Source organism: Triticum urartu, chromosome 2A, assembly GCF_056163025.1.
Source record: "Triticum urartu cultivar PI428250 chromosome 2A, HENAU_Tu73, whole genome shotgun sequence".
Taxonomy (NCBI): domain Eukaryota; kingdom Viridiplantae; phylum Streptophyta; class Magnoliopsida; order Poales; family Poaceae; genus Triticum; species Triticum urartu.
Window position 1 is genome coordinate 1,148,177 of NC_141874.1, and position 18,800 is coordinate 1,166,976.

Genomic DNA, 18,800 nt, shown 5'->3' on the forward strand with positions numbered 1-18,800 from the left:
CAGATACACATTAAACATTTTTTGTATACGTCATGAACATTTATCCAAAATACATATTGACAAGTTTTAAAATGCACATTGAACATTTTCTTTAATAAATAGCGAACCATTTCAAACACATGTTGAACATTTTTCAGCACATTTGTTTCAAAACATGCAAACATTTTCTTAAGTGTGCATTTTTTTTTGAAATGGCACAAACGTTTTCTTAACTTAGCAACTTGATTTGTAGCGATTAATTGTTTTTGAGCAGTTTTTTGGTTTCCAGTCGGTTGTTGAAAAAAAATTAAATCAACAGAAAAACAAAAATAAAAAATGGAACGAGAAAGAACCTTCTATAAGGTGGGTCGACACCTTGTCACAGAGAGTGAGAAATAGGATTTGCCGCACAAAGATCCACCTGCTCATTCGTCCCCATTTGGGGGGCTACCATGCTCCCATTTCAGAATACTAAAAAATTTGGAAGTTGGAGAACTTCGAGTTTTTGGGATGTTCGCAAGACAAATATGTAGAACCCCTAAAAATACAAAATCCAACATCAAACTCAATAGACACATATATAGAGATAAAAAGGGCAAAGACAGGTGTGAATTAGGCACACCGGGTGGTCCTTGTATTTAGAAGTTTTGACTTACTCCAGCCGATTGATGGTATATTATTGACCAAAGTAACTCAATTAATTTCATAGTTATATGTGATCTGGGCTAAGCTTCTCCCTCTCAACCCAATTCCGATGGCATTTTACTTAGGGATCTGATCCAAGGTGCAGACCCTGCCCTGCCCCTGCTTTATGCAAAGAAAAAGGAAAAAAAAAGAAGAGGAAGTAGCAAAGCAGACAATAATTCCATCTTTGTTCTTTACTTTGATGCAGCCCCAAGCAAAGAATGGCAAAAGCATATCCCCACTCATTCGTTCATTTCTCCTCCCACGGTTTTTGTGGGAATTCAGTAGCGTAGTCTGCTGTGTTGTTTCCAACCAGTTAATGCACGCATATTTATGTTGATCTAACAATTAATGGTGCTTGCATTCTTGGAATATTTGCACTGCATCACCTATGTTTTCAGCATAAAAGTCTGAAACTGGGATTACATATGCAAATTGTTTATTGGATATACAGTACTTCCTCTACGGCTGTTTCTGGCAGTATTATTTTTATTTAAGTTTTTCATGTAAAAGAGAAGACAATAAATTCTCTGAGTAGTCCGTCCCGCACACCTTTCGATACTGCTTGGACTCCAGTCCAAGGTCTTGGCCCCTGCTTTACATTCAAAGGAAAAGAAAAAGAATCTCTGCAAAATCTTTATTCTTCAAGTAGCTCCAGCCTCAAGCAAAGAAGCAGCCAGCTACAGATGCCTTGGCTAAAACTAAAGCCAAAGCACGGCCGAACACCACTGCACACCAGAACTAGTACATCTGTATTTCCTTTATTTCTTTGTGACGTTTGTTGGTTTGACATCTTAATAAGAACATTTTTGTTTTAGTACTCTATGAGTTATTCTTTTTCTTTTCTGCTAAGCATCTTATTTAGTTTTCTGTCGTCAATCAATCGACTGAGAAAGGAGAAGTATACACCATACCAAGGAATCAGCATTAGCATAGTCCAATTAATGTACTTACAATTTAGTTCCAATCAAACAGCTTGCATTCTTGATATTTCAGCCAGCTTTTACAGTGATTTATTAGCTGTCTGATGTATACTAGTTTTGACTTATTCCACCCGATTGATGGTATATTATTGACCTATAAGTAACTCCATTAATTTCATAGTTGTATTTCATCTGGGCTAGGCTTTGGCCTCTCAACCCGAAACTAACGGCATTATAGTACTCGTGATTTGCATTAGGAATCTGATCGAAGGTGTGGAGTCTAGACCCTGCCCTGCCCTGCCCATGCTTTATTCAAAGAAAAAGAAAAAGGAAAAGGAAAAGGGGAATGAAGAAAAGAAGCAGACAATTGCATCTTTGTGCTTTACTTTGCTGCAGCCCCAAGCAAAGAATTGACTGGTCCCCATTCGTTCGTTCGTTCGTTCGTTCACCAATGAATATGCCGTGCAGCCCCAAACACAAGCCCCGCAACACATACCAGAACTAGTCAGCCACATTTGCTCTCCAATGTCTCCATTCTTTCGTTCACTGCTCCTCCTTCATATCACCTGACTTCATAGTGTCTGCCTGCAAATTTAGGTACTACACTACTATGCTATATGTATGATCAAATCTTCTATTTTCTATATACCTTATGTTAATTGACCGCTAATCTGACAATGTTTGTTCATGCATTCACAAACATAAGTAATTCCTATGCTCTTCTGGTAACTACCTACGGCTACGTACCAGGTGGTAGAAGCTAGCGAAATAACTCATCTGGAGGTGCAGATCCATGGGGTAGATTAACAACATCTGGAGCTTCTCTACTAAGGCACGCACAATTGCTCTCCAATACCTCGCATAAACATCTTTCATTGCTCCTCCTTCATATCACCTCGCATAAACATCTTTCTTCTTCTGCCACTACCTCTTTTGGAGTTTACAGTCTTGAAGATATCAGTAGCACATACAAATTAATTCTTGCGTTATTCATCATCAGCACACAGGATCCTGCCTAGTAAGATACTACTGCTACTACGACGTGGCTTCAATTGTTCTCTCCTCTAATTGCTCGCACTTGAGTTTTTTCCCCAAATTAAATAACAAGTGTATGGCTAATTTATACCAATCTCTTTCTGTAACTAGGTGCGAACTAGCAAAATAATTAATCTGGAGGTGCAGATCGATCGATGGGCTAGATTGACATCTGGAGATTCTTGTCTTCACCCGCCAGCCCTTCCTTTGGAGTATAATTCATCATGCCTCGAAAGGTATTTGTCTGAGTGCGTGCACGTCGCGTGCCATGCTATTATGACGATTTAGAGCAGTTGTATTATTTTTTGACGGGTTGCATCATGAATAAAAGTGTTATATACTCAGGTTCAAGATTTAAAAAGTACTCACTCCACTGAGTCATACATACATGCTAAGTGTTAGAAGGGAGAGAGAGGATTGGTGGAATAGTTGATTGTATTGCTTGAGCCTCGTGGGCATATATATAGGAGTACAAAGATCAACTTGAAGTACAAGACAAGGCAGGACCAAATCCTAGTCTATCCTATACTTCCTAATAATCATATACTCAAGTCGACAGACATCCCCCCACAGTCGTAACAGTCGACACCTCGCGGAAGTCGTGGCTAGAGTGAAAACCGACGAGGTTGCTCAAGCAAGGCGGTAGCCCTTTGTGCCGTTTGTGAAGATAGACGAGAGCGTAGGTGGCGTAGCCGTGGTCGAGGTAGCCGTGCAAAGAACTTGTGATCGATGCCGAGTCGGGGTAGCTGGTGTCGAGGAAGTCGCCATGGAGCCGCGGGCGCAAAGAGGCGCCGAGTTAGCACGGGCACAGTGGTACGCAGGGAAGAAGACCGTGTTGACGAGGTGTCGCGCCGGGTTCGCCAAACCCGGGGACACATCGTAGACGAAGGCACGCGTCGGTGTTGTCGGCACCAGGCATGCCAGGCTTGCCAGGCCCGGGAACACGTCGTGGACGAAGGCACGCATCGGTGTTGTCAGCACTGGGCGTGCGTAGACAAGGGACCTGCACGAGTTGTACGCCACGTCGAGGAGTCGGAGGGTCCAACAAAGAAAGAGACTCGACGATGGTTGTGGCATCAATCGGCGTGAGGCTGATGTCACCAAGGGTGGTCGGAGTAGATGAAGTGGTCGGGGTAGATGACGACGACCCTGGCGATGGGCTAGTGCTGGAAGAAGGCGAAGGAGGTGGACGGGCAGCGGCGGCTACGGGGGTAGCAGCGGCGGCGGCTTGGTTAGGAGCGCGGAGGTGGTGCTTGAAGTAGGCAAGAAATCCGGCAGCGTGACGAAGACCGGCGCGGACGGTGGCGTTCCCGCGCCGAGGTAGGCGGCGCGGCGTGTACCACGGGAAGTCGACGCGCGGTGATGGCAGAGTGGACCGCTGGCCGCAGCGCCATGGCCCGAAGTGGCGACGCGGCGCCAGCAGGCGAGTCTTGGTGACGGCGGGAAGAACTCAGGGAGGTGGTGGGGACCGCGGGTCACGGCGACGGCCTGAAGGGGCGACGCAGAGGCGGAGCCCGGGTCGGTGCAACTGCGGGGACGGCCTCCGGGCGGCAGCGGGGACCGCGTATCGCGGTACTACGGCCCGAGGGAGGCGGCGCGACGCGTACCACGGGAAGTCGACGCGCGGTGATGGCGGAGTGGACCGCTGGCCGCAGCGCCATGGCCCGAAGTGGCGACGCGGCGGCAACATGCGAGTCTTGGCGACGGCGGGAAGAACTCGGGGAGGTGGTGGGGACCGCGGGTCGTGGCGACGGCCCGAAGGGGCAACGCAGAGGCGGCGCCCGGGTCGGTGCAACTGCGGGGACGGCCTCCGGGCAGTGGCGGGGACCGCGTATCGCGGCACTACAGCCCGAAGGGGCGACGCAGCGGTAACGCGTGAGTCGATGCAGCCGCGAGAACCACGGGGTGGCAGCGCTGCGGCCCGACGGGGCAACGCAGCGGCAACTCGTTGCTCGTTCGGTGGAGGGGCGCACTGAACTTGGGGACAATCTTCACAGGACCTGTGAAGGCGCCCGCAACCGACGGACCAGGTCGGTCGTGCGGCGTAGATGGGCGGGTCGTGGAGGTAAGCGAGTGATCAAGCTGATCGCGCCAAGGTCGGGGATGCCGCTCGGTGAAGGCGGGGTGGTTGCGGAGTCCGAGATGAAGCTGGCGATGATGGACGACTTGGGACGTCGGGCGGACGAGCGCGTCAGCACCGGCACCCGGGCTGTCAAAGCAGCGCCAGTCCAAGGATACAAAGCAGCACCGGCACCCGGGATGTATATAGACATATTTTGAAGTGTAGGTTCATTCATTTTGCTCCGTATGTAGTTACTTGTTGAAATCTGTAGAAAGACCTATATTTAGAAACGGAGGGAGTATTTTCATGAAAAAAAACATGCCAGGTATTAATTTTTTATTGAATACAAAATTATACTTTCAAGACTTACATGTTCATTAACTCGGTCCAAGGATAAAGAAATGATGGCCACAATCAAACTCACACAGAGACAATCAGTGGACACACACACGCATAGTTGCTCCCTCGTCTCAATGCAGTGCAGCTGAACGCCTACTTGTGCACACATGTAAGCATTACCGATTTATAGCTAGGTATATTCATGATTCATCGTATGGTAGAAACCACCAGTTCTGGTTGGTTTTAGTAGCAAGCTGAATTCGGTAATCATGGAAACAGGGCATTACCTCAGTTTACACATGGCTCATTCTTTACTTGACCTAGCAATCTACAATGCACTTTTGTAATTGCTGCAACTAACATGCATCACGACCAAAAATTTGTTGGCAACGTTTCAGAATAAATCAACACAGAGGACTTGCATATAAGGAGAAAGAACATTACCTTGTGAAGGACTGAAACTATAACAGCTCCTTGTCATAAGGAATACAAAAACCCTTTTGCTTTATTCAAAGAGAAAGGAAAAGGAGGAAGAGGCAAAGAAACAGACAATTCCAAGCAAAGAACTAGTGAGACACATTTGCTCTCCAATATCCCCATTCACTCGTTCACTGTGTTGGGGCTCCCTTCGGCGACACACGCCGAACCAGCCCCCTTGGCGACGAACGCCAAACCGTGCCGCATCCCAGCAAGGACGCCCCGTCCCGCGTCACGGCTTCAAGGCGAGGAGGCAAGAAAGGCCCCGCCGACGCCGGCGCCGAGCAGGCTTCGCCTGGCCACGCCCCCTTGCGGCAGCGAGGGAGGAGCCAGGAGAGATGGAGAGGCCCCCAGCGCTAGGGTTCTCCCGTGAGGGGCTTCCAGCACTGAGAGTTCAATATGTTCATCTCAAGAAGTAAAGAACACTGAAAATCAGTTCTAGTTTTTATAGCGTACTAGTTTTACATAAGAACCTTGTAAGGGCTTCAATTGTGAGAGTGGGAGTCAGTGCGTGATTAGGCAGAATGTGCCGCACTAATATATGTCCAGTTTTCAACTTAGTAATTAGTACGTAGAGACCATTCGATCAGATTCAGGTTGTTACATGAATTGCTTGCCTGCATATCCAGTTCTAAATTGAACGCTCATTCCTAATGTGCAAATATTAGCTAACAGAACTTTGGCATAATAGCTAACTGTACCATAGCAGCATATAATCAGGTTCATGCCATTTTGTCATTCCATACGACAAGCCTATCATCTTGCTAACCTATATATAGTACAGGAGGAAAAACATGTTAATTAAGAAGGGCCAAAAGATGGATAGCTAAAGGAAAACTTAATGGTGGTCCTGCAATTATATATATATATATATATATATATATATTATATGTGTGTATTTAAATTCATGAACAGATGATCTAAAAAATGGTACAAATGATTTTTTAAAAAAAATTCGTACGCTCCGACACACATTAACGGGCGCGTCCTTTAATTACCGCAGCCAGACCAAGCGGTTCATATAAAAAAACTGAATTGTCCAGGGTCGCACGCCTCCACGATCAAATCAACCGTAACGAGCCACCTACCGAGGGTAATCGAATCGGGTTTTCTTTACAAGGACTAACCCATAGAACAATAGTAAATGAGACTAACTTGTACTAGTAAAAATGGGTTTGACCATTACTTTTGTGCGTAGCTACTTAGTGCTGTGCGTGCTCAATTGAAACGGTGGCACATGGTAACATGATTACTATGTCCTGTACACACGTCGTATCTCATTATTGTTTGTGTGTCAACCTGGTAACCAGATTACTATATAGATTAATAGGCAAACAGTGAAGTGATGGCAACCGGTAACGTGATTACTAATACTCCCTCCATTTCTTTTTACTCCACATATAAAATTTGGTCAAAATCAAACTACACAAAGTTTACCAAATTTATATAAAAAAATATGAACATCTACAATACTAAAACTATATAGTATGAAAATACGTTACTAGGGGGTGTAGAATAAGCTATTCAGTCGCCGGAGAGATGAGGAAGGGGGTGATGCAAGCTAAATAAAGTAAAACACAACAATCAATTGACACACATCAATCGCATTACTCATAGGCATTTTGTCAAACATATGGCATGCACATGATCGACAGAGTGAAAAACAAACAGAGGCAAAGAGAAATATTGGTAGGTAAAGACACTAAGGGGTGCGGCTCACATATGGGGTGGGCAATGATTGAGGTGAGGCGCTTAGGAGAAGAGGAGCGGAGTCGGGGTGGGGGTATAGGGGGGACATATCGGGCGCCACATGCCCCTCTTATCTGTTGGAGTTGTGTCGAATATTGTGTACAAGGTAGGTTACAGTTGGAGTATGAGTTATATTGTGTTTACATAGGATGTGAAGTCGTGTCCTAGTAGGACACTTGTATCCTAGGCCTCTCATATATAGCGGGGGTAGACACATGATGTAACATATGCCAATATAATAGCACATGAACGCAGGGGAAGCCGGCGGCATGTGCCGGCGTCCAGGGCGACCTGGTGCGGTATTGTAGCGGTGTCATGGGGAGGAGCGCCCATAGTTAGGCCCCGGGGATGTGGCCATATCGGTGAACCTCATTAACAAATCTCGGTGTCATGCTTGTGTGATTGCTTGGTCTTCGGATGATCGACGGTAATGCCTCGGATTTATTCTAACATTATCTTTGGACCATCCTACTGAAACGATGGTCGAGGCTTACTATCGGGTGCCAGTATGAGTGACCACGCATGCCATACAGTTTGATTGATTGGTGTTGACCCTAATAATAATAACAATACAAATATACAGTGCATCTTTTGCATATACTATGTTGCTAGACGAAACATTGCTAAAGTAAGTGACCTTAGCTAATTGCTATATTATCAACTAATGCAGTTCCCTGATGTGAACACCGTCGAAGAAGCGGTGCAAAGTATAACCCATTATCTAGAGGATACGACCATTACCGCACACAAGGCCATCTATTTTGATGGATGGAATGGGTTGGCTTCTTCGGCGGTGCTTAGAGCCATAGCTGAAAACCCTCTGCCATCTCTACTGAAGAAATTCAACAAGATCATCCACGTCGATTGCTCGAGGTGGAAAAGCCGAAGATCACTCCAGAGGACAATCACACAAGAGCTAAAGCTTCCTCAGCGGGTAATGGATATTTTAGACAGGCAAGATGAAGAAAATGATTTCAGAGAAATAGAATCAAGCTCCAGAGCTGAGATACAAGACGTTGCGGCAGAGATTTACCAGGCCTTAATACAGCACAAATATTTAGTGGTCTTCCATAATGGGAGCGACAACACAATTGACTTCAATAATTTTGGCATTCCCCAGCCAGATCGTTGGTCTGCTAAATAAGTCTTGTGGACATTTCGAGGAAGGCTTTGCCTCAACTCACAAATAAGTGAAAAAGGTGGATAAGTCCCATCTTTTTGTTTATGATTGGGTGACACCTTACAAATACGATTCTTTGTTGAAAGAAGAGGCAAGAGAAATTGTTGGGTACGCAGACAATCTTGGTGAAGCAGTTGAAGAGTGTTGCTTGTATCTGCTATCATTAAATTATCAGGGAGGCAACATCATGGACTACAACTGGGCTACCCATGCTTCGAGCTATTGGGTCTGCGATGGGATTATACAAGGTGATGAAGCATGGGAGGTTGCTGTTGCTCTGCATCAACAAATAAATATGGAGGATTATTCATCTAATGCACTGCCCTCCTTTGGTGATAAATTGAGGACTCCTCCGGAACGATGGATATTGGCCAAGGACAGCTCTGTTGTGCAGCCAGAGTCAACGTCATTCTTCCTCGCTGCAGCCGCAAGCGAGTCTGATCCTCCATTAAGACCATTACCTAATGAAATGTTCCATCAATCGGGAAAACTTCATGTTCTCAAGTTATGCCGCTGCACCTTCAGTTTTTTTGCACCTCCTTTCTGTTGTTGCCACAACTTAAGGTTCCTTGGATTAGATGGCTGCAAGGATCAGCGAGTAGAAGAAGATGAGAGGCAAGATAGGCAAGCAATGGAATTATTTCACAGCCTATGGGTACTAGACATATGCCACACAGATTGGGAGTTGGACTTGTCAGCAGACATAATAGAGCAGATGGCCGCAAACATTAGGGAGGTACATATAAAGAAAGGAAGGATTTGGTGCCACAATTTTGCATGGTGACTGAAGGAAATATGCCCTAGAGGCAATAATAAAGTTATTATTTATTTCCTTATATCATGATAAATGTTTATTATTCATGCTAGAATTGTATTAACCGGAAACATAATACATGTGTGAATACATAGACAAACAGAGTGTCACTAGTATGCCTCTACTTGATTAGCTCGTTAATCAAAGATGGTTATGTTTCCTAACCATGAACAAAGAGTTGTTATTTGATTAACGAGATCACATCATTAGTTGAATGATCTGATTGACATGACCCATTTCATTAGCTTAGCACCCGATCGTTTAGTATGTTGCTATTGCTTTCTTCATGACTTATACATGTTCCTATAACTATGAGATTATGCAACTCCCGTTTGCCGGAGGAACACTTTGGGTGCTACCAAACGTCACAACGTAACTGGGTGATTATAAAGGAGTACTACGGGTGTCTCCAAAGGTAGATGTTGGGTTGGCGTATTTCGAGATTAGGATTTGTCACTCCGATTGTCGGAGAGGTATCTCTGGGCCCTCTCGGTAATGCACATCACATAAGCCTTGCAAGCATTGCAACTAAGATGTTAGTTGTGAGATGATGTATTACGGAACGAGTAAAGAGACTTGCCGGTAACGAGATTGAACTAGGTATTTAGAATACCGACGATCGAATCTCGGGCAAGTAACATACCGGTGACAAAGGGAACAACGTATGTTGTCATGCGGTCTGACCGATAAAGATCTTCGTAGAATATGTAGGAGCCAATATGGGCATCCAGGTCCCGCTATTGGTTATTGACCAGAGACATGTCTCGGTCATGTCTACATTGTTCTCGAACCGTAGGGTCCGCACGCTTAACGTTACGATGACAGTTGTTATGAGTTTATGCATTTTGATGTACCGAAGGTTGTTCGGAGTCCCGGATGTGATCACGGACATGACGAGGAGTCTCGAAATGGTCGATACATAAAGATTGATATATTGGAAGCCTATGTTTGGATATCGGAAATGTTCCGGGTGAAATCGGGATTTTACCGGAGTACCGGGAGGTTACCGGAACCCCCCGGGAACTATATGGGCCTTAGTGGGCTTTAGTGGAAAGGAGAAAGGGGCAGCCCAAGGTGGCTGCGCGCCTCCCACCTCCCCTAGTCCTATTAGGACTAGGAGAGGTGGCCGGCCCCCTCTCTCTCTTTCCCCCCCTCAAGGAGTCCTATTCCAACTAGGATTGGGGGGGGGGGGGGGAATCCTACTCCCAGAGGGAGTAGGACTCTCCTGCGCCCTCCTCCTTGGCCGGCCAGCCCCTCCCCCTTCGATCCTTTATATACGGGGGCAGGGGGCACCCTAGGACACACAAGTTGATCATTGAGATCGTTCCTTAGCCGTGTGCGGTGCCCCCTGCCACCATATTCCACCTCGATCATATCGTTATAGTGCTTAGGCGCAGCCCTGCGTCGGTAGAACATCAAGATCGTCACCACACCGTCGTGCTGAAGGAACTCCTCCCCGAAGCTTTGCTGGATCGGAGCCCGGGGATCGTCATCGAGCTGTACGTGTGTTAAGAACTCGGAGGTGCCGGAGTAACGGTGCTTGGATCGGTCGGATCGGGAAGAAGACGTACGACTACTTCCTCTACGTTGTGTCAACGCTTCCGTTGCGATCTACAAGGGTACATAGATCATACTCTCCCCCTCGTTGCTATGCATCACCATGATCTTGCGTGTGCGTAGGAAATTTTTTGAAATTACTACGTTCCCCAACAGTGGCATCCAAGCCTAGGTTTTATGGTTTGATGTTATTTGCACGAGTAGAACACAAGTGAGTTGTGGGCGATACAAGTCATACTGCCTACCAGCATGTCATACTTTGGTTCGGCGGCATTGTTGGACGAGACGACCCAGACCAACATTACGCGTACGCTTACGCGAGACCGGTTCCCCCGACGTGCTTTGCACACAGGTGGCTTGCGGGTGACTGTCTCTCCAACTTTAGTTGAACCAAGTGTGCCTACGCCTGGTCCTTGCGAAGGTTAAAACGGAGTCTATTTGACAAACTATCGTTGTGGTTTTGATGCGTAGGTGAGATTGCTTCTTGCTTAAGCCCGTAGCAGCCACGTAAAACTTGCAACAACAAAGTAGAAGACGTCTAACTTGTTTTTGCAGGGCATGTTGTGATGTGATATGGTCAAGGCATGATGCTAAATTTTATTGTATGAGATGATCATGTTTTGTAACCGAGTTATCGGCAACTGGCAGGAGCCATATGGTTGTCGCTTTATTGTATGCAATGCAATCGCGATGTAATGCTTTACTTTATTACTAAGCGGTAGTGATAGTCGTGGAAGCATAAGATTGGCGAGACGACAACGATGCTACGATGGAGATCAAGGTGTTGCGCCGGTGACGATGGTGATCATGACGGTGCTTCGGAGATAGAGATCACAGGCACAAGATGATGATGGCCATATCATATCACTTATATTGATTGCATGTGATGTTTATCTTTTATGCATCTTATCTTGCTTTGATTGATGGTAGCATTATAAGATGATCTCTCACTAAATTATCAAGAAGTGTTCTCCCTGAGTATGCACCGTTGCGAAAGTTCTTCGTGCTGAGACACCACGTGATGATCGGGTGTGATAGGCTCTACGTTCAAATACAACGGGTGCAAAACAGTTGCCCACGCGGAATACTCAGGTTATACTTGACGAGCCAAGCATATACAGATATGGCCTCGGAACACGGAGACCGAAATATCGAGCGTGAATCATATAGTAGATATGATCAACATAGTGATGTTCACCAATGAAACTACTCCATCTCACGTGATGATCGGACATGGTTTAGTTGATTTGGATCACGTGATCACTTAGAGGATTAGAGGGATATCTATCTAAGTGGGAGTTCTTAAGTAATATGATTAAATTGAACTTAAATTTATCATGAACTTAGTCCTGGTAGTATTTTGCAAATTATGTTGTAGATCAATAGCTCGCGTTGTTGCTTCCCTGTGTTTGTTTTGATATGTTCCTAGAGAAAATTGTGTTGAAAGATGTTAGTAGCAATGATGCGGATTGGATCCGTAATCTGAGGTTTATCCTCATTGCTGCACAGAAAAATTATGTCCTTGATGCACCGCTAGGTGACAGACCTATTGCAGGAGCAGATGCAGACGTTATGAACGTTTGGCTAGCTCAATATGATGACTACTTGATAGTTTAGTGCACCATGCTTAATGGCTTAGAATCGGGACTTCAAAGACGTTTTGAACGTCATGGACCATATGAGATGTTTCAGGAGTTGAAGTTAATATTTTAAGCAAATACCCGAGTTGAGAGATATGAAGTCTCCGACAAGTTCTATAACTAAAAGATGGAGGAGAATCGCTCCACTAGTGAGCATGTGCTCAGATTGTCTGGGTACTACAATCGCTTGAATCAAGTGGGAGTTAATCTTCCAGATAAGATAGTGATTGACAGAATTCTCTAGTCACCATCACCAAGTTAGTAGAACTTCGTGATGAACTATAATATGCAAGGGATAACGGAAACAACTCCCAAGCTCTTCGTGATGATGAAATCAACGAAGGTAGAAATCAAGAAAAACATCAAGTGTTGATGGTTGACAAGACCACTAGTTTCAAGAAAAGGGCAAAGGGAAGAAGGGGAACTTCAAGAAGAACGGCAAGCAAGTTGCTGCTCAAGTGAAGAAGCCTAAGTCTGATCCTAAGCCTGAGACTAAGTGCTTCTACCGCAAAGGGACTGGTCACTAGAAGCAGAACTACCCCAAGTGATTGGCGGATAAGAAGGATGGCAGAGTGAACATAAGTATATTTGATATACATCTTATTGATGTGTACTTTACTAGTGTTTATAGCAACCCCTCAGTATTTGATACTAGTTCAGTTGCTAAGATTAGTAACTCGAAACGGGAGTTGCAGAATAAACAGAGACTAGTTAAGGGTGAAGTGACGATGTGTGTTGGAAGTGGTTCCAAGATTGATATGATCATCATCGCACACTCCCTATAATTTCGGGATTAGTGTTGAACCTAAATAAGTGTTATTTGGTGTTTGCGTTAAGCATGAATATGATTTGATCATGTTTATTGTAATACGGTTATTCATTTAGGTAAGAGAATAAATTGTTGTTCTGTTTACATGAATAAAACCTTATATGGTTACACACCCAATGAAAATAGTTCGTTGGATCTCGATCGTAGTGATACACATAATTATAATATTGAAACCAAAAGATGCAAAGTTAATAATGATAGTGCAACTTATTTGTGGCACTGCCGTTTAGGTCATATTGGTGTAAAGCGTATGAAGAAACTCCATGCTGATGAGCTTTTGGAATCACTTGATTATGAATCAGTTGATGCTTGCGAACCATGCCTCATGGGCAAGATGACTAAGACTCCGTTCTTCGGAACAATGGAGCGAGCAACAGATTTGTTGGAAATCATACATACTGATGTATGTGGTCCGATGAATATTGAGGCTCGAGACAGATATCATTATTTTCTGATCTTCACAAATGATTTGAGCAGATATGAGTATATCTACTTGATGAAACATAAGTCTGAAACATTTGAAAAGTTCAAAGAATTTCAGAGTGAAGTGAAAAATCATCGTAACAAGAAAATAAAGTTTCTACGATCTGATCGTAGAGAAGAGTATTTGAGTTACGAGTTTGGCCTTCAGTTAAAAACAATGTGAAATAGTTTCACTACTCACGCCACCTGGAACACCACAATGTAATGGTGTGTCCGAACGTCATAACCGTACTTTATTAGATATGGTGCGATCTATGATGTCTCTTATCGATCTACCACTATCGTTTTGGGGTTATGCATTAGAGACAGCTGCATTCACGTTAAATAGGGCACCATCAAAATCCGTTGAGACGACGCCTTATGAAATGTGGTTTGGCAAGAAACCAAAGTTGTCGTTTCTTAAAGTTTGGGGTTGTGATACTTATATGAAAAAGTTTCATCCTAATAAGCTCAAACCCAAATCGGAGAAATATGTCTTCATAGGATACCCAAAGGAGACTGTTGGGTACACCTTCTATCACAAATCCGAAGGCAAGACTTATGTTGCTAAATTCGGAGTTTTTCTAGAGAAGAAGTTTCTCTCGAAAGAAGTGAGTGGGAGGAAAGTAGAACTTGATGAGGTAACTGTACCTTCTCCCTTATTGGAAAGTAGTACATCACAGAAACCAGTTTCTGTGACACCCACACCAATTAGTGAGGAAGCTAATGATGATGATCATGAAACTTCAGATCAAGTTACTACCGAATCTCGTAGGTAAACCAGAGTGAGATCCGCACCAGAGTGGTACGGTAATCCTATTCTGGAAGTCATGTTACTAGACCATGACGAACTTGCGAACTATGAGGAAGCGGTGGTGAGCCCAGATTCCGCAAAATGGCTTGAGGCCATGAAATCTGAGATGAGATCAATGTATGAGAACAAAGTATGGACTTTGATTGACTTGCCCAATGATCGGCGAGCCATTGAGATTAAATGGATTTTCAAGAGGAAGACGAACGTTGATAGTAGTGTTACTATCTACAAAGCTAGAATTGTCGCAAAAAGGTTTTTCGACAAGTTCAAGGTGTTGACTACGATGAGAGTTTCTCTCTCGTATCTATGCTTAAGTCTGTCCGAATCATGTTAGCAAATTGCCGCATTTTATGAAAACTGGCAAATGGATAAACAAAACTGCATTCCTGAATGGATTTCTGGAAGAAGAGTTGTATATGATGCAACCAGAAGGTGTTGTCGATCCAAAGGGAGCTAACAAAGTGTGCAAGCTCCAGCGATCCATTTATGGACTGGTGCAAGCCTCTCGGAGTTGGAAGAAACACTTTGATAGTATGATCAAAGCATGTAGTTTTATACAGACTTGCGGTGAAGCCTGTATTTACAAGAAAGTGAGTGGGAGCACTGCAGCATTTCTGATAAGTATATGTGAATGACATATTGTTGATCGGAAATAATGTAGAATTATTCTGTAAAGTATAAAGGAGTGTTTGAAAGGAGTTTTTCAAAGAAAGACTTCGATGAAGCTGCTTACATATTGAGCTTCAAGATCTATAGAGATAGATCAAGACGCTTGATAAGTTTTTCAATGAGTACATACCTTGACAAGATTTTGAAGTAGTTCAAAATGGAACAGTCAAAGAAAAAGTTTCTTGCCTGTGTTACAAGGTGTGAAGTTGAGTAAGACTCAAAGCCCGACCACGGCAGAAGATAGAAAGAAAATGAAAATCATTCCCTATGCCTCAGTCATAGGTTCTATAAAGTATGCCATGCTGTGTACCAGATCTATTGTATACCCTACACTAATTGGCATGGGAGTACAATAGTGATCTAGGAGTAGATCACTGGACAACGGTCAAAATTATCCTCAGTGGAATAAGGATATGTTTCTCGATTATGGAGGTGACAAAAAGGTTCGCCGTAAAGGGTTACGTCGATGCAAGTTTTGACACTGATCTGGATGACTCTAAGTCTCGATCTAGATACATATTGAAAGTGGGAGCAATTAGCTAGAGTAGCTCCGTGCAGAGCATTGTAGACATAGAAAATTGCAAAATACATAACGGATCTGAATGTAAAAGACCGTTGACTAAGATTCTCTCACAAGCAAAACATGATCACACCTTAGTACTCTTTGGGTGTTAATCACATAGCGATGTGAACTATATTACCGAATCTAGTAAACCCTTTGGGTGTTGGTCACATGGCGATGTGAACTATGGGTGTTAATCACATGATGATGTGAACTATCGATGTTAATCACATGGTGATGTGATCTAGATAATTGACTCTAGTGCAAGTGGGAGACTGAAGGAAATATGCCCTAGAGGCAATAATAAAGTTATTGTTTATTTCCTTATATCATGATAAATGTTTATTATTCATGCTAGAATTGTATTAACCGAAAACATAATACATGTGTGAATACATAGACAAACAGAGTGTCACTAGTATGCCTCTACTTGACTAACTCGTTAATCAAAGATGGTTATGTTTCCTAACCATGAACAAAGAGTTGTTATTTGATTAACGGGATCACATCATTAGTTGAATGATCTGATTGACATGACCCATTCCATTAGCTTAGCACCCGATCGTTTAGTATGTTGCTATTGCTTTCTTCATGACTTATACATGTTCCTATAACTATGAGATTATGCAACTCCCGTTTGCCGGAGGAACACTTTGGGTGCTACCAAACGTCACAACGTAACTGGGTGATTATAAAGGAGCATTACAGGTGTCTCCAAAGGTAGATGTTGGGTTGGCGTATTTCGAGATTAGGATTTGTCACTCCGATTGTCGGAGAGGTATCTCTGGGCCCTCTCGGTAATGCACATCACATAAGCCTTGCAAGCATTGCAACTAAGATGTTAGTTGTGAGATGATGTATTATGGAACGAGTAAAGAGACTTGCCGGTAACGAGATTGAACTAGGTATTTAGAATACCGACGATCGAATCTCGGGCAAGTAACATACCGGTGACAAAGGGAACAACGTATGTTGTCATGCGGTCTGACCGATAAAGATCTTCGTAGAATATGTAGGAGCCAATATGGGCATCCAGGTCCCGCTATTGGTTATTGACCAGAGACGTGTCTCGGTCATGTCTACATTGTTCTCGAACCGTAGGGTCCGCACGCTTAACGTTACGATGACAGTTGTTATGAGTTTATGCATTTTGATGTACCGAAGGTTGTTCGGAGTCCCGGATGTGATCACGGAGATGACGAGGAGTCTCGAAATGGTCGAGACATAAAGATTGATATATTGGAAGCCTATGTTTGGATATCGGAAGTGTTCCGGGTGAAATCGGGATTTTACCGGAGTACCGGGAGGTTACCGGAACCCCCCGGGAACTATATGGGCCTTAGTGGGCTTTAGTGGAAAGGAGAAAGGGGCAGCCCAAGGTGGCTGCGCGCCTCCCACCTCCCCTAGTCCTATTAGGACTAGGAGAGGTGGCCGGCCCCCTCTCTCTCTTTCCCCCCCTCAAGGAGTCCTATTCCAACTAGGATTGGGGGGGGGGGAATCCTACTCCCAGAGGGAGTAGGACTCTCCTGCGCCCTCCTCCTTGGCCGGCCAGCCCCTCCCCCTAGGATCCTTTATATACGGGGGCAGGGGGCACCCTAGGACACACAAGTTGATCATTGAGATCGTTCCTTAGCCGTGTGCGGTGCCCCCTGCCACCATATTCCACCTCGATCATATCGTTGTAGTGCTTAGGCGAAGCCCTGCGTCGGTAGAACATCAAGATCGTCACCACACCGTTGTGCTGACGGAACTCCTCCCCGAAGCTTTGCTGGATTGGAGCCCGGGGATCGTCATCGAGCTGTACGTGTGCTAAGAACTCGAAGGTGCCGGAGTAACGGTGCTTGGATCGGTCGGATCGGGAAGAAGACGTATGACTACTTCCTCTACGTTGTGTCAACGCTTCCGTTGCGATCTACAAGGGTACGTAGATCATACTCTCCCCATCGTTGCTATGCATCACCATGATCTTGCGTGTGCATAGGAAATTTTTTGAAATTACTACATTCCCCAACAGCGACAACTGCAGAGCCTTCACAAGCTTCGAGTGATTGATCCTACTTCCCCTTGGCAAACGTGCAAAATGAATGAATTCACAGACATGATGAAGTTGGAGTTCCTCGACCTTTATGGGAATAGTACAATACAAGTTTTGCCAAGTATGTCAGGTGCAACTAGCCTCAAGACCCTGGTTCTAGATGATTGTGTTGGTTTGGAGCATGTTGAAGGACTCCCTCCATCACTTGAATCATTCAGCTTAGATGCAGGACCAAGAAAGGATGATTACAAGGAAGCCAAAATAAGCCACATCTCCATGGCTGGCTGTGCAAGATTGTCTGACTTCACATTGCGTGGATCACTTCCAAACCTTGAGGAGTTAGACCTCTCAGACACAAAAGTCAAGACACTTGACCTCAGAAATGAGGTGGTGCAGGTTCCTTGTCTCAAACAAATTATTCTATTGAGATGTATGCAACTCCATGCCATTCTATGGCCAGAAGAGGGTCTGCCAACATTGACAGTGCTGCATATTGATACCTTTCTTTGTCCTATTCAAACAAAAGTACATGAAGTGTATGTTAATATAATGGACCTAAGGTTTTTTCAGACCTTGGTATTACAAAGCAATGTCCGATTCTCTTGGAAGAGCAATAGTTTTCATCTGAATCTTTGTACCCCTTGTACCATCAATGTTAAGGGACAAAGCTATATGAATGAGAAGATGGACCCTGGTAATAGTGGGAAAATAATAGGTCCTCCTCAACCAAAGTCATTAACCCCCAATACTTACAACACCTACGTTGATATCTTAGTTGAAAATATAATTATTGATCATGACTACATCACTGGAATGCAGTTTCAGCCGTCAGGCTGCCATGTTGAGATTGGTAAGGGAATTAGCAACGCTAATGTGGAGAGTGAAGAAGCAGTCAATGCAATCATCTTTGTGATGGACAATGTTGAGTCGCTGCATGTGCATGACAATTCTTCCATCATCATTGTCATCCCTCAACACATGGCATCTACT

At 44.4% G+C, this 18,800-nt stretch overlaps 1 protein-coding gene and 1 non-coding gene across 2 annotated transcripts in view; both read left to right on the forward strand.

Moving 5' to 3' along the window:
• Positions 1-18,800, forward strand: part of LOC125534925 (uncharacterized) — a 63,485-nt gene that overhangs the window by 41,257 nt on the left and 3,428 nt on the right. The gene's annotated exons all lie outside the window — the stretch shown is intronic.
• LOC125540589 (uncharacterized) lies at positions 1,993-9,289 on the forward strand. Its single transcript, XR_015615473.1, has 4 exons — positions 1,993-2,183; positions 2,293-2,604; positions 2,733-2,857; positions 7,919-9,289. It is a non-coding gene; the product is annotated as an uncharacterized LOC125540589 (transcript).